The sequence below is a fragment of the Polyodon spathula genome, chromosome 7, assembly GCF_017654505.1.
Source record: "Polyodon spathula isolate WHYD16114869_AA chromosome 7, ASM1765450v1, whole genome shotgun sequence".
In the NCBI taxonomy this organism is placed as follows: Eukaryota; Metazoa; Chordata; class Actinopteri; order Acipenseriformes; family Polyodontidae; genus Polyodon; species Polyodon spathula.
Window position 1 is genome coordinate 44,279,922 of NC_054540.1, and position 15,633 is coordinate 44,295,554.

The 15,633-nt window shown below is 45.5% G+C and overlaps 1 pseudogene; it reads right to left on the reverse strand.

Annotated features, from left to right (window-relative positions):
* Positions 1-12,439, reverse strand: part of LOC121317854 — a 28,200-nt pseudogene extending 15,761 nt beyond the window's left edge.
* Between the last annotated feature and the right edge of the window lie 3,194 nt (positions 12,440-15,633).

The following is a 15,633-nucleotide window of genomic DNA, read 5'->3' on the forward strand; positions in this document are numbered from 1 at the left end:
CAGTGCCTATAGAAAGTGTAACCCCCTTGAACTTTTTTCACATTTTGTTAGTGTCAGTGCCTCAGAGTTTCATGCATTTAAATGAGGATTTTTTTTTTCACTCATTTAAAACACCATACTCCACACTGTTAAGGGAAAAAAAAGTTTTTATTGAGAAAAAAATGTATATATTAAAAATACAAAATTGAAAGATCATAATTGGATAAGTCACCACCACCCTACTTGGTAGAAGCACCTTTGGCAGCAATTACAGCTGTGAGTCTGTTGGGATAGGTCTTGGGGAGTGTTGGGGAGTGTTGATGGACAGCAATCTTCAAGTGATGCCACACATTTTCGATTGGATTCGATTGGGTCTGACTGGGCCACTCAAGGACATTTACCTTTTTGTTCCTTAGCCACTCTAGTGTAGCTTTGGCTGTGTGCTTTGGGTCATTGTCATGCTAAAAGGTGAACCTCCGTACCAGTTTCAGCTTTCTTGCAGAGGGCAGCAGGTTTTCCTCAAGGACTTCTCTGTACTTTGTTCCATTCATTTTCCCTTCTATCCTTACAAGTGCCCCAGTCCCTGTCGATGAGAAACATCCCCATAATAAGATGCTGCCACCACCATGTTTCACAGTAGGGATGGTGTTCTTTGGGTGATGTGCTGTGTTGGGTTTGCGCCAAACATAATGCTTTGCATTTAGACCAAAAAGTTCCATTTTAGTTTCGTCAGACCACAAACTTTTTGCCACATGGCTACAGAATCTCCTGAGTGTTTTTTTGCATACTTCAAATGGGATTCAAGGTGGGCTTACTTGAGTAATGGCTTCCTTCTTGCCACCCTGTCATACAGGCCAGATTTGTGGAGTAATTGTTGTCACACGCACACTTTGACCAGTCTTGGCCATAAGCCTGTTGCTCTTGCAAAGTTGCCATTGACCTTTTTGTAGCATCTCTGATCAGTCTCCTTCTTGCTCGGTCATCCAGTTTGGAGGAACGGCCTGATATAGGCAGGGTGTTGGTGGTGCCGTACACCTTCCACTTCTTAATCGTCTTGACCGTGCTCCAAGGGATATTGAAGGCCTTTGATATTTTTTTTATACCCATCCCCTGATCTGTGCCTTTCAACAACTTTGGCCCGGAGTTTTTCTGAAAGCACCTTGGTGCTCATGGTTGAGTCTTTGCTTTAAAATGCACTACCCAGCAGAGAACTACAGGAACTGCTGAATTTATCCTGAAATCATGTGAATCACTACATTTAACACAGTTGGAGGCCACTTAACTTGATGTGTGATTTTGAAAGCGATTGGTTACACCTGAGCTAATTTAGGATTGCTATTACAAGAGGGTGGACATTTATTCAACCAAGCTATTTCAGTTTCAGTCACACACTGAGACACACAAACACACATTGAGACACACACAGACACACTGAAACATACACACACACACACACAAAGTGACATACACACACATTGAGACACACATACACTGAGAAACACACACACTGAGACAGACACACACACTCTGAGACACACTGACACACACACACACACAGATATACACACATTGACACACAGACACACACACACCGAGACACACCCACTACAACACAGTCTCAGTGTGTGTGTGTGTCTCAGTGTTTGAGTGTGTCTCAGTCACTTTCAAGTCATACAAAGAGCATTTCAAGTGGAGTGATAAAGTGGAGCGAAGCGATCAAAAAAAGGCGCCAAGTTAGAAGCAAGAATTGGGCCCCAGCACCGTTCCAATTGTGCCTATTTGCTTGATGTTTGACATAATTGGTCTAAATGCTTCTCCTAACTTGGACTTCTGTGTTTGATATCACCCCTTTAAACGTCTGTTACATTTTTCTAACTTGTTTTTTTTTTTTTTACATTGATAATGTTTTTGTTAAAGATATCACTTCTTTTTTTACTTGATCAAATAACACTGTGTAACAATTTTTTTTTTTTTTTTTTTTTTTTTGTTCCTGGGTAGTAAGTGTTATTTCCTAATTGCTTATGCCTCAAAAGTATAGAAAATGGCTATTATTCCCCACAAACTTTGCTTTTGTGACCAGGACAGTGATATTTCAAAATATCACTATTTCCAATGGGAAAATGGGCAAATGTGTATCTTTTCGTTCACATAAAGTCAGAAAAAAACAACATATGAATCCAAATTAACATGTATTTATACTAAAGTAATACAAAAATGACTACAAAAGATTTAGAAGTGAGTAGTTTTTCGAGATTTACGATTACACTGTATTTAGTAGTGAGAAACCAACAGGAAAAGGTGGTAATGCAATACAAGTTTAGGTGGAATGTCATGTTCCTTTTGTCCCACCACCCACAGTTTGGTTCCCAGCTACACATCTGCAGTTTAATACATTTACTTTATTTCTATAAACTTAATAGATCACAAACTCAAAAGATTTTAAAGTATATAATTCAGTGAATATATGTAGTACAGGGTAGCAACAAACAGGTACAGGAATGGTTCTATGCAATTATTCCCCTACACTGTTTAGAGTCTTATTCTGGCATTTGTGAATGATGACTGAATGAGCACCAATGACTGGGAAGTGCTCTCTAAACAATATAGACTCTGTCAATGATTCCAAACTTTGTGCGTAAACGTTCAAAGGTATGGGTGTCTCCATTGTTAAATTAGATAGTTATGGTTTTGACCATACTTGTGTTTTCCAGATAGTAGTAAACAGCTTCAAGCTTCCCTGGTTCCCATTGATGAGACCAGTGGCAATGTCAACGTTCTTGTGAAGAGCCAGTTTGCAGCCTATTTTGACTCGTATGGTAGTTTCCAGTCCAGCTTTATGACTGCAGTCAGCCATATAGGCGTTCATTTTTGTCAGCATATTTCTCTGGAAGTTAAAAGGGCAGTCCACAGTCCATAAGATGAATGTCCTCTCCAGGCATACGATCAAGCATGGCAGTCTGGATCTGGTTACAGGCATCAATAGTAGGCATGAAGCAGGTTGAGCCCTCGGGTTGAAATAGTTAGGTGGTTATTTTTTTTTATTCAGCAGTGGGAGAAAACCACTTCAGCAAGTACAATGGAATCTGCCAGAACTGATGGACGCTGTACCTACTATAGATACTAATGAGAGCAAAACAAATACAAAAGAAAAACAAGGGAAACGCAGATCTCTTCTAGAAAGCTGGGAGTCTTTATATAAATAGATTTTATATTTTTAAATGCTGCAATAAGAGTTCTGCTTGTGAAGCATTTGACAGAACAGGTGATTTATTTGCACTGTGAAGAAACTTATTTTCTCCCATTGGTGCTTGAGGCCTGCAACATTCACAGAATCGCCGCCTGTGCACCTATTATCAGTGATTAAAGGATGGTTTTCAAACAAACTGATTATTGCTTACCAATGCTGTATTGCTATAAGAAAAGTGTGTTTTTAAAAAAGTAATTTCAGCTTTCAATCACTTAAAATATGCTGAAGGCAATGTAAACAACATCAAGCTACAGACAGTCTCAAGCTTTAAACGTGTTACTGTTTATGAATAAGAACGCAACTTTATTATGAATATTGTGTTATTAAGTTTTAAGCAACATACGACGATAGTGTTCATTATGGTAATTATTTGTTTATTAGTTTTAAAATGTTTAGTAAAATGTGACCTATTTTTTGACCTCGTTAGTACAACAATTTCTAAAGATGCAACGTGTTTCTGTAAATAAAAACGATAATCTTCTCATTCCACACAGAAGGAGAACACAAACAGAAAACACTATTAAGTGGGGTTGGCATTGGAAGGGAGACGACGGGAAGTTTAACAGTTCAGATTGAGTGACAGTTTTCTAAGCGTTATTTGTGAATGTTTATTCACCATTGCTGCACCCTGTTAGAAAATTGACTTCTCTGCAATTTTTTTAATTATTCATCGCTTAATCATAAAATCACAATTTGCAAGATTAAATATGCTCCTGTATTCCTCCTGGGCTCTGCATGACAGGGTCACAAGACTGTGATACTGCATGCCGATTGACTCCGTGGATATGTCAGATTTTGCTAAATTAGAAGCCGTATAGCGAGTTATGGAAAGAAACGATCATTTGAGTTGTATTTATCTCAAATGTATATAGTGTTCTGAGGACAAATGACACTGAACATCTGAAAGTAAGCATTGTGAGATGAATGATCCTGCTTTTAGCTCAGTTTTGGTGCAAATAGCGTATATCACATTTTGCATCTAAACTCTTCATATACCTTGTGTGTGTGTCCATCTGTCTGTGGTTATTGGTCTTATACAGTTCTACGTTTATGCAGCATACAGCGCTATGAACAGTTTATATTTTCTGCACTCTTAGATTAAGGATTGTTCATACATTAGTACAGCCAGGGTGGTCCATCAGCCCTGTAGACTCACTAATATGTGTTTGTGGGTTGCTTTGAGCTCCATTTGAGATATATGGATACAAATAAGCCCTGTATGAAGCTAATTTGATACAAATCATATGCAAAATTTCAAATGTACGTATTTTTTAAGTACCCAACAATAGTGTCATCGAATTCAATTAGATAAATTTGTAACACCTCCCTGTCTGTGCCAATATTCTCTTTACCGTTAAACCTATAATATGACATCAGGTGTGTTATTCTATTTATTAAGCTTAACCCCGTTACTTTGACTATTACGTGGCTTACTTAATATAAAAATCAAGGAGTTAACAACAAATAAACAATTTATTTGTCTGTGTGTTTGGTTCAGCGCAGAAACTGGGAGTCACAAGTTTACACTTGGTTACATTCAATGAGACATAAACCCATAAAATCCCACTAACCTATTCAGTGCACTGATATCGTTAGTTTACCTACCGTAAACCCGGTTCCCTGAAAGAGAAGATGGCCACCAAAACATCTTTATGGGATACACTCTTTCCTATTGGTAGGTGTCACTGCGCTCTTTCTATCAAAGCTGCCAATAGGCCCTCTCCCCTCGGTGACCCGCTCGGTCCCGCCGCCTGAGGGTACTTAACCGTCATGCATAAGAGAATCGCTCTCTTTCGAGACGAAACCATGATGTCGACTGAAGCAACCTCGCAGTCGGTGGCCATCTTCTATTTATGGGATCCAGGTTTACTGTAGGTAAACTAATGTTTCCTTTCAATTCGAAGATGGCCACCAAAACATTGTTATGGGAAACGTGTACTAGAGCCATTGCGAGCGAGGAAATAACGGCAGCATATGAGGGACGCTAAGTCCTGGCTGACCAAGGTCAGCGGCATGAGCGTGCAACCTCGAGGACCCTAGTGCCCACAGAGGGCAATGAGGGATCTACCACACTCAGGCGATAAAACTTGGATAAAAGTGGATAAAACCACTGATTCCAGGAAAAGTGGCGAAGGCCAGCTTTCAGCACCAAGTGCAGGGAAACTACCAGAAGAAAAAAGGGCTCAAGCAACACAGAGAGGTATTACTGTGGTTACCTTTCAATTCGAAGATGGCCACCAAAACATTGTTATGGGATACACTTCTGCCTATTGGTAGGTGTCACTGAGCTCTTTCTATCAAAGCTGCCGATAGGCCCTCTCCCCTCGGCGACCCCCTCGGTCCAGCCTCCCGGTGGTACTTAGCCATCAGGCAGGGGAGATTCGCTCTCTTCGCTTCTCACGATTGGTAAGGTAATACCTCTTTGTGTTGCATTGAGCCCTTTTTTCTTCTGGTAGTTCCCCTGCACTTGGTGCTGAAAGCAGTTCCATCTCTGTAATTTCACTAAGTCCAGATTTAGGTTTCTTCCTGTGTAGAACGCAGTAATTCACAGTCACAACAGTCCACGAGCTCATTGAATGTCTTAGTTTAAGGCCTTTTTAAATATAGCAAACTGTCTTTTTCAGCTCCTAGTTTATTTAGTTACCCAACTCCTTTAACTGTGGCTCCTGAACTTCCCTGCCAACTAACACTGTCTCTGGAACCTTCCTAGCTTCCCTTTAGGGTGCTTAATAAACTTTAGCTGAGTTTGGTTGGTTTCACTCGTCTCTGAGACGGGGTCTCCTGCACTGCTCTGCGCTGCTTGTCTGCAGGAAGAGAGAGTGCACTCACACACACACAGTCCTTTTGTTCTGGTAAGCTGCCCTCTACCCTCTAGGGGTGGAGCCGGTAGGATCATTAAAGTAGCAGTCCTTTTCATTTTAAACACATAGTAATGCAGCTAATCTTTTAGCCACCGCTACAACTTCTCTGAGCACTTTATGTTAGATTTTTTGCATAGGTGTTTTTTTGTTTTGTTTTGTTTTGTTTTTACTTGGGTCAAGGTATGCAATTTATAAGGACAATTAAATGGTATTCTTTTCTGAATGAACAATACATCTTTTCATCTGCAATCGGCAACACGATGGGGGAAAAACAGCTTGTTTATTTACTTATTACTTATTACTTAAACCATTTTGTCTGGAGCAGGGGAGCGGAATGAAAGAAAGAGTGGAGCAGAGTGGCGGATATTATTATGAGTGGTGAACGAAATTGTCATCGCTTCTCTCCGCTCACATTCTCTGAACACAACACAGACGCTCACTGTTAAGATACATTGTCTTTAACATAGGATTTCACATCACAGAAGAGTAGAAGTGAGTAAACTCTGTATCCCTTATATGAGAAGTGGGTAAACGATATATTGCCCAAATTCAAAGTGGGTAAACACTGTTTACCTGCATATACCCTCAACGTACACCACTGAGTAAAACTCCAAAGAAAAGTTTAAAGTACCTGGTATTGTAAGGCAGTCTCACATCCAAATACTAACCAGGCACGTGTATTATTATTATTATGTTATTTTTTTTGTTTGTTTTGTTTTTTAGCAATCGTCTGCCTGTGAATAGGCCCGGTTAAGTCAATATGGACCCATGTATGGGGTAGCATATGTCGTGTATTACAGAGGATATTGGACATTAACTTGCAGCGTTGGGGAGGTTAGTTCGTCGTGTACCGCGATTGGTAATGATCTGTATTACTGGTCGTTTCCTCGTCGTAATATAACAAGTCTCGGGAGTTTCCGAGAAGTTCGAAAGGCTGGCATGAGGAATTTTCCATTCCTCTACCATTCCTCTTAATATATATACTTTTACATAAACCTTGTACTTTTTATATAGGTATATACGTGTCAATTACTGTGGATAAACACATCAGCCAAATCAATTAATATGACGTGTATTCTTTTAGCTTGCTATTTCTTAAAATATATATATATATATATATATATATATATATATATATATATATATATATATATATATATATACATTTATATAATATATGTAGCGAGCACCAGCATTATTGGAAACACACACAAAGGATCTCACGTTTAATGCAGTTTATTATGCGACTAACAACAAATCAGCCCCACACCCACCCACACCTACACCCACCCAATACATGCTTTTGTCAATATAACCTATAATACGCTATGTTGTATATGTATTCAAGTCTGTTTGCTATCTCTATCTCTACTGAGTTTACAGCAGCATGTATATGAATTAGAGAACTGCTGTCTGGCTGTCTACGTGAGCATATAGTCTGCTGTCTTATAATATTACTATTTAGAGAAATCTTGATATTTTTGCGTTTTGATTACACAGATGTATTTGCTTTGTCAGTAGGAATTTGTAACGACTTCACTGAAAACAGCATTGCCTGTTTCAAGCTAAACATAAAACAACACATGGAGAAGCAGCTGTTTCTGACAAAAGAACGGTGTCGGTGAACACAATACATGCCAAACAAGCCTGTCAAATTTGGAATCAAGTTTTGGCTGGCAGCGGACCATACCCCTACCTGTGCAAAGATGAAACTCGTCCAACTGGTCAGACTGGGTGGCAATGTGTTACTTAGGCTGATGTAACCGTGCTTAGGAAAAGGGATGAATGTTACCAATGACCATTTTTATTTCACTGTAATTAGCAAAACAGTTGAAGAAAAAAAACACAACCTGGTTGGAACAGTAAACAAAGCGAGAAGCGAGTTTCCACCATCTGCGCAAAACTTAGTTCTCTGTGAAAGCAATTACCGGTGTCCAGTTGCTGTATCTTACAATGTACTGGACATGGTAGCTGTCAATTTCTCCATTTTGTACAATTTATGCACAGGGGAAAATATCACGGAGCCACAGAGCTTTTGCAGAAACATTTCAATCAGAAACTGCAAAGCGACAGAGAAACACATCTCAACCTGGATACAGTGCACATCAAGTGACACACGAAACAGAAAACAATGACAAGTAACTAAATGCAATAAAAATAAAACTTTATGATATTACCATAACCCTGGTTCCCTGAAAAAGAATGACAACCATTACCGAATGGGAAGATCCCTCTCTGACCGTTAATGACTGAGCATATGTAAAAAAAGCTGCCCTGTCAGGGCCCTGCTGTGAGGAGGAAGTCCTTCCAACCTCCTACTGAAGTTTGACGTCCTCACAGTAGCATATCACCATTTTCTTTCGAAATCAGAGGTCAGCTGGAGACCCGACCTCGAAGGGTAATGGTTGTCATTCTTTTTCAGGGAACCAGGGTTATGGTAATAACCTAACGTTCCCTTTCAATGGAATGACAACCATTACCGAATGGGAAGCTGTACCAAAGCTGTTGTGGCTCCAGATTACCGACAGTACAGCCTCACGATAGCGATAGCCTCAGAGCCCTCATGACGCCTAAGGGCATGCCGCCTGCAACACCCTAGAGCTCAGAGAGGCTCTCGCTCTGTTTGCAACATCAAGGCAGTAAAAACTTGCAAATGCCTGACTACTTGTCCATATAGCAGGATTGCATAGCTCATCTAAGGAGGCACCATGAAGGAAAGCCCACGAAGTTGCCTGACCCCTGGTAGAATAGGTCATAATGTGAGTCTGTCTGTACATACACTAAGCGTATAGCATCTGCCACCCAGTGCACTAGACGTTGCTTCGATAGGGCCTGACCTATAGAGCGGGACCCATAGAAGACAAATAGCTCGTTGGACTGTCTCCAGGTCACTGTCCTATCCAAATAACAGCACAGAGCCCGAACTGGGCATAGCATGCGTTGTCTACGGTCCTCCTCTGACTGGTGCGGGGGAGGTCTGAAAGTTTCCAAAACCACTGGTTGGTTAATATGGAATGAAGATACCACCTTTGGCAAAAAGGCTGGATTTGTTCTTAATGTTACCGGCGAGTCATTTCCAGTGAAAGCCATACATATGTCATCGATGGACAGCGCATGAAGCTCACATTCTCTTCTGGCAGACATAATGTCTAATAAAAACGCCACTTTGACGGTCAGTTCTGGGCTATTGTGTCTACTCCCAGGGGGGCCCCGTCTCTCTCCATGGAGAATCATAGGGGGCAATGAGTGGACTCGGCTGTGGCAAAGAGGTCAACTCGTGCGGTACGAACCTCTCCCAAATCTGTTTCACCACTTGAGGATGCAGTCTCAATTCCAAGCTTTCTGGAGCTCTTCTGGACAGGGAGGTCTGCTGCCTTGTTGTCCACACTGGGGAGGTGATTGCCCTGATGGAACGCAAGTTTCTGTGCGTCCAGAACAGGAGTCTGTGAGCTGTGTGGTGAAGGCCCAGCGAACGCAGGCCGTCTTGATGGTTTATGTAGGCTACCACTGTAGTATTGTCCGTCCAGACCAGCACATGTTTGTTCACTAACTGCTGGCGAAAATGAGATAATGCCAGGTTCACTGCTTGCAGCTCTTGGGCATTTATGTGCGCTTGCTGCCAATGTCCCTTCCACTGACCTCTTCTTCCTCTTCCATTCCAGACAGCTCCCCAGCCCAGGCTGGAGGTGTCTGTAGTGACCACTTCCCTTCTGTGAGGGGATCCAAGGGGAGATCTCGAGGCGCAGACAGGTCTGTCTGGACACTCGCACCAGCCAGTACCGATCATGGACCAGGTGCACTTTTTGCATATTTACCCAGACTTGAAGTGGGTCCATTCTCAGCAGCCCTAGTGGAAGGATTCCCGAGGCGGCTGCCATCAGTCCCAACAACCTATGATATATTCTGACCTGTAGGAGAACATCCTCTCTGAATAGGGAGAGTGTGGCTTCCAACCACCAAATCCTGTCTTTCGACAGTGAGGAAAGCATGCTCACAGAGTTCAGTTTTATCCCCAGGAACACTGTGGACTGAAACGGTACGAAGTTGCTCTTTTGTTGATGTATAGAGAGCCTTAGCTTCGTCACATGATCTATGACCTGTTATGTGTGCGCCTTGGCGTGTGCTTTCGAACGTGCGAAAACCAATTATCCAGATAGTTCTGGATCCGAATACCCCGCAGCCTGAGTGGAGCCAGTGCTGCATCCATGCACTTTGAAAATGTGCAGGGCGCCAGAGAAAGGCCAAATGTCAGCATGCAGAATTTGTACGCGTTGCCTTGAAAGGTGAAGAGCAGATACTTTCTGTGTGTGGGACGGATCAGGACATGGAAGTAGGCATCTTGCAGGTCGATCGATGTGAACCAGTCACCCGGCTGGACGGACTGGAGGATATGCTGCGCTGTCAACATGTTGAACTTCCTCCGTTTGAGGAACAAGTTGAGGACCCTGAGGTCCAGAATAGGTTTGAAACCGCCGTCCCTCTTGGGCACCAGGAAATACCTGGAATAAAAGCCGCTGAGGGCATTGCTTGGGTTTACCAAGTGCATAGCGCTCTTCTGTTGAAGATTTGTGATCTCCTGTTGAAGAAGTAGAAGAAGCTTGCTAGTTTAACAATGGTAAGGAGCACACCCTTGAAGGGTGGCGGACCTAAGCGGAATTGTACAGTGTATTCATATCTCATTGTCGATAACACCCAGGAGTCCTAGGTGCAGCCTTGCCATTGGTCCTGTCCTTTGGTCCTACCTTGGGCTTGGGCGGGGGCAGGTCTTTCTTAGGCACTGGCCACGGTCTCCAGCCGGATAACCGGTTACCCCTGGCCGGCGGTGGTCCCTTGCCGCCAGCTCTTCCTCTGTCTGCTTGTTTGTTCTGGGGTGAAGGGTGGCGTTCAGGCCCAGTTGCCCCTGCAGGCTGTGAAGGCCACTTTGGGTGCTGACAATAAGCTGGAAGGCACGAAAATTTTGAAACGAACTCTGTGTGGCCTTTTGGGACATTTCAAGGCTCACATCAATGGTCGCCAAAAGTTTGCCCTGGTGTAATGGGGGCATCCAATAACGGTCTCTACTTGGTCTCTACCACCTTGGCCTGAGTTAGCCACAGGTGTCTTAGGGCGGTTACCAGCGCCGCTAGAGACCTGCCTGATGCCTGACCTAACTCCCCCATTAGGTCGGTCATCACCCTTGTTACCATCGATAGCTCCCCTGTGTCCGTCTCCGTTGCCCTTTCCTGCAGCTTCTCGGCTACAAGACCAGTATGGACATAGCATTGGCCACTGTGGTTGACAGTGTCACTAACGCGTACGCCTTTTTTAGCATCTGTTGTTCTGCACAGCTTGGATGGGCAGGTTGGGTCTTTGTCCCCTTTGGTGAAGGTAAACCCATGCACCAGTACTGTGACTGTGTCCCCGATGGTGGGGAACTTGCTTAGACCTGCTTCTTGGGCTCCTGCAGTGTGTAGCAGGGCCTCTGCTGTTCTAGAGGCTGAGGCGGCGGATGTTGGGTTGCTCCACGATGAGCGCACCAGCTCAAGAAAGTTGTGGCACAAGGGGAGGGCATGCTATGGGTGCCCCTTCTGTTTCAGGAAACGATTCCCTTTTCCCTCCTGCTCAGCTGGCCAGGGAACGTCCATGGCAGCATTTGCATGCTGCATCAAGGCCCGGAACTCCTCCCTCTGTGATACATGCGGAGGGGACAGTATAGAGTCCCCCGCTGTGGCATACCCAACTAACGTGGCGGGTTCAGACACGTCGGACCTTGAGTCTGTGAAGGACAGCTCGTCTGAGCTCAGAGGTCTGTGTGCTGGAGATGGAGATCGGGACTGGTGTGGTTGGGGTTGCGATGGTATGGGGAAATCTGCCCTAGGATTTTAACAGGGTCTCCAGCATGGTCTGCTGAGCCCTCACTGTCTCCGCCAGCTCCTGGAAACTCCACTCAGCCGAGGTATGGCGTTTCTGTGGTGATCCCGACAGAGAGTGCCTGCGCCTCCGTGGGGAAGGAGAGCGATACCTCTTGAGGGATCGCCTACCTCCTGGGTGAAGGTGATCCAGGAGTGTCCCTGGTCACCCTGGCAGTCAGGGTTTTTCAGGACCTTTGAATAAGGCCCTGAATTACTGATCTCATTCTCCCCTCCTATAGGGGGAGAGACTCTGCTGGGGAGAGAGCTGCCCTACTGCGTTTAGTTCTTCTTGAGAACTTGCAGCAGGGAGAGCAGTCCAGCTCACCCGACAGCGCCCTGACCACGTGGTCTGGCCCTAGGCATCTGGAGCAGGTCGAATACTCATCCTGCCTGGGGAGCTTTGCCGCGCATTGGTCGCATTGGTGGAAGCCAGCGGAGGACCCAGTGGAGCGCACTGACATGGCACGAGAAGACTGTGCCAAGCGATGCGTCGGTGCCGAGTGTTGTAAACTGGCGCCAATTAATCGGTGTCTGTGCCAGCGTCGAGGATGCACCGAACGGTGTCTGTGCACAGAGACCGTGGACGAAGCTGGGCTGATAAAAAGGGCATAGTATATCGGCTTCGGCATCAAGAACACGTGGTTGGTGCCGAGCAGTTGGTGCCTAGTCAATCAGTGCCGAGAGCGACCGCAGTCTGTGCCGAGTCTATCAGTGCCGAGTCTATCGGTGCCGAGTCTATTGGTGCCAAGGTCATGCCGAGGTCGGAGTAATGGCCGTTGCTAATCTCAAAAAGAGGGGTCGAAACCCGCTCTAGTCAGTAAACTGATAGGAGAATCAGGCAGTAGCATTCTCAGTAACGCTCAAAAGCATGATTTTACCCTGAGTATTTTTAAATTTGAAGGTAGAAACCAACAAATCCGCCAAATTCAGACACAAAAGCACGAGGCAATCTATGACCTGTCTCAGTGACGTGAGAGATAAAATAGCGACTGGGCCTGAACGCCACCCCCCACCCCAGAACAGACAAGTGGGGAGAGGAAGAGCCGGCAGCAAGGGACCACTGCCGGCCAGGGGTAACCGGTTCTCTGGCTGGAGACCGAGGCCGGGGCCTAAGAAAGAACTGCCCCCTCCCAAGCCCAAGGGAGACTGACCCTGACGGGCCCTGGCTGCCACCAACCCCCCTCACAACCGGACTGACCCAAGGCAATGACCCATGGCAAGGCTGCACCCAGGACTCCTGGGTGCTAGTGACAATGAGACACGGATGCTCTCTACAATTCCACTTAGGTCCGCCACCCTTCAATGCTGTGCTCCTCACCACCATCGAACCAGCAAGTGCGATACTCTTTCAACAGGAGTTCCCCAGTCTTCAACAGAAGAACGCTGTGCGCTTGGTAAATCCAAGTGATGCCTTCACTGGCTTTTACTCCAGGTACTTCCTGGTGCCCAAGAGGGACGAAGGTTTCAGACCTATTCTGGACCTCAGGGTCCTCAACTTGTTCCTCAAACAGAGGAAGTTCAACATGTTGACAGCGCAGCATATCCTCCAGTCCGTCCAGCCGGGTGACTGGTTCACACCAATCGACCTGCAAGACGCCTACTTCCATGTCCTGATCCGTCCCACACACAGAAAGTATCTGCACTTCGCCTTTCAAGGCAACGTGTATGAATTCTGCGTGCTGCCATTTGGCCTCTCTCTGGCGCCCTGCACATTTTCAAAGTACATGGATGCAGCACTGGCTCCACTCAGGCTGCGGGGTATTTGGATCCTGAACTATCTGGACGATTGACTAGTTTACGCACATTCCAAAACACGTGCAGAGGCCCACACATAACAGGTCATAGATCATGTGACGAAGCTAAGGCTCTCTATACATCAACAAAAGAGCAACTTTGTACCGTCTCAGTCCACAGTGTTCCTGGGGATAAAAATAAACTCTGTGAGCATGCTTGCCTCACTGTCAGAAGACAGGATTCAGTCATTGGAAGCCACACTCTCCCTATTCAGAGAGGATGTTCTCCTACAGGTCAGAATATAACAAAGGTTGTAGAAGAATCCTTCTATTAGGGCCGTTGAGAATGCGCCCGTTTCAAGCCTGGGTAAATACGCTCAAGGTGCACCCGGTCCGAGATCGGTACCGGCTGGTATGAGTGTCCAGACAATGCCGGAAGACACTGGAGTTGTGGCTCTGTCCTGGGAATCTCGCATCGGATCGCCCCTCGGATCCCCTCACAGAAGGGAAGTGGTCACTACAGATGCCTACAACCTGGGCTGGGGAGCAGTCTGGAATGGGAGAGGAAGAAGAGGTCAGTGGAAGGGACATTGGCAGCAAGCGCACATAAATGCCCAAGAGCTGGAAGCAGTGAACCTGGCGTTATCTCATTTTCGCCAGCAGTTAGTATACAAACATGTGCTGGTCCAGACAGACAATACTACAGTGGTAGCCTACATAAACCACCAAGGCGGCCTGCGCTCGCCAGGCCTTCGCCATGCAGCGCACAGACTCCCATCCTGGATGCACAGAAACTTGCGTTCCATCAGGGCGGTTCACCTCCCCGGTGTGGACAACAAGGCAGCAGACCTCCTTTCCAGAAGAGCTCCAGACAGCTCGGAATGGAGACTGCATTCCCAAGTGGTGCAACAGATTTTGGAGAGGTTCTGTATTGCACGGGTCGACCTCTTTGCCACAGCCGAGTCCACTCATTGCCCCCTATGGTTCTCCATGGAGAGAGATGGGGGCCCCCTGAGAGTAGATACGCTAGCTCAACCCTGGCCACAGGGGCTTTTGTATGCGTTCCCTCCACTACCATTAATAACCCTGGCACAGAGAGGATCAGGGTGGAGAGAGCACATGTTCTGCTGGTTGCACCCAGATGGCAGAGGAGCCCATGGTTTTCTCTCCTCTCCGGCATGTTGTTGGGTCAACCGTGGCAGCTCCCGCTACGCAAGGACCTCCTGAGCTAAGTGGAGGGGTTATTATGGTGCCCGAACCCAGCACAGATCCAACTTTGGGTCTGGCTGTTGAACGGAGCCATCTATTCAGATGAGGTTTGCCAGATGCAGTGGTAGAAACACTACAGTCTGCTAGGGCACTGAGCACTAGAGCCCAGTACTCATATAAATGGAAAGCTTTCCAAGCCGAAGGTCACGATTTTGTAACCTGCCCTATTGAGACAATATTAACCTTCTTACAACATCTGTTTGACAAAGGAAAATCAGCGTCCACTTTGAAGGTATACCTGGCAGCAATATCAGTTTGCCACGACAAAATTGACTCTTTGTCCCCTGGGGAACATTTCCTGGCAATGCAATTTCTTAAAGGGGCTTGGAGGTTAGTCCTGCCGTGCAAAGTTTGGTCCCCAAGTGGGATCTAGAAATGGTACTGTGGGTCCTTAAGGGTCTCCCATTCGAGCCCATGGTGTCAGCAGAACTGAGCCCTATTTCCTTGAAGGTGACATTTTTAACAGTCATTACGACTGCCAGACGAGTAAGTGAACTTCATGCGCTATCCATCGATGACACATGTATGGCTTTCACTGGAAATGACTCGCGGTTAACATTAAGAACAAATCCAGCCTTTTTGCCAAAGGTGGTAACTTCATTCCATATTAATCAGCCAGTGGTTTTGGAAACTTTCAGACCTCCCCTGCACGA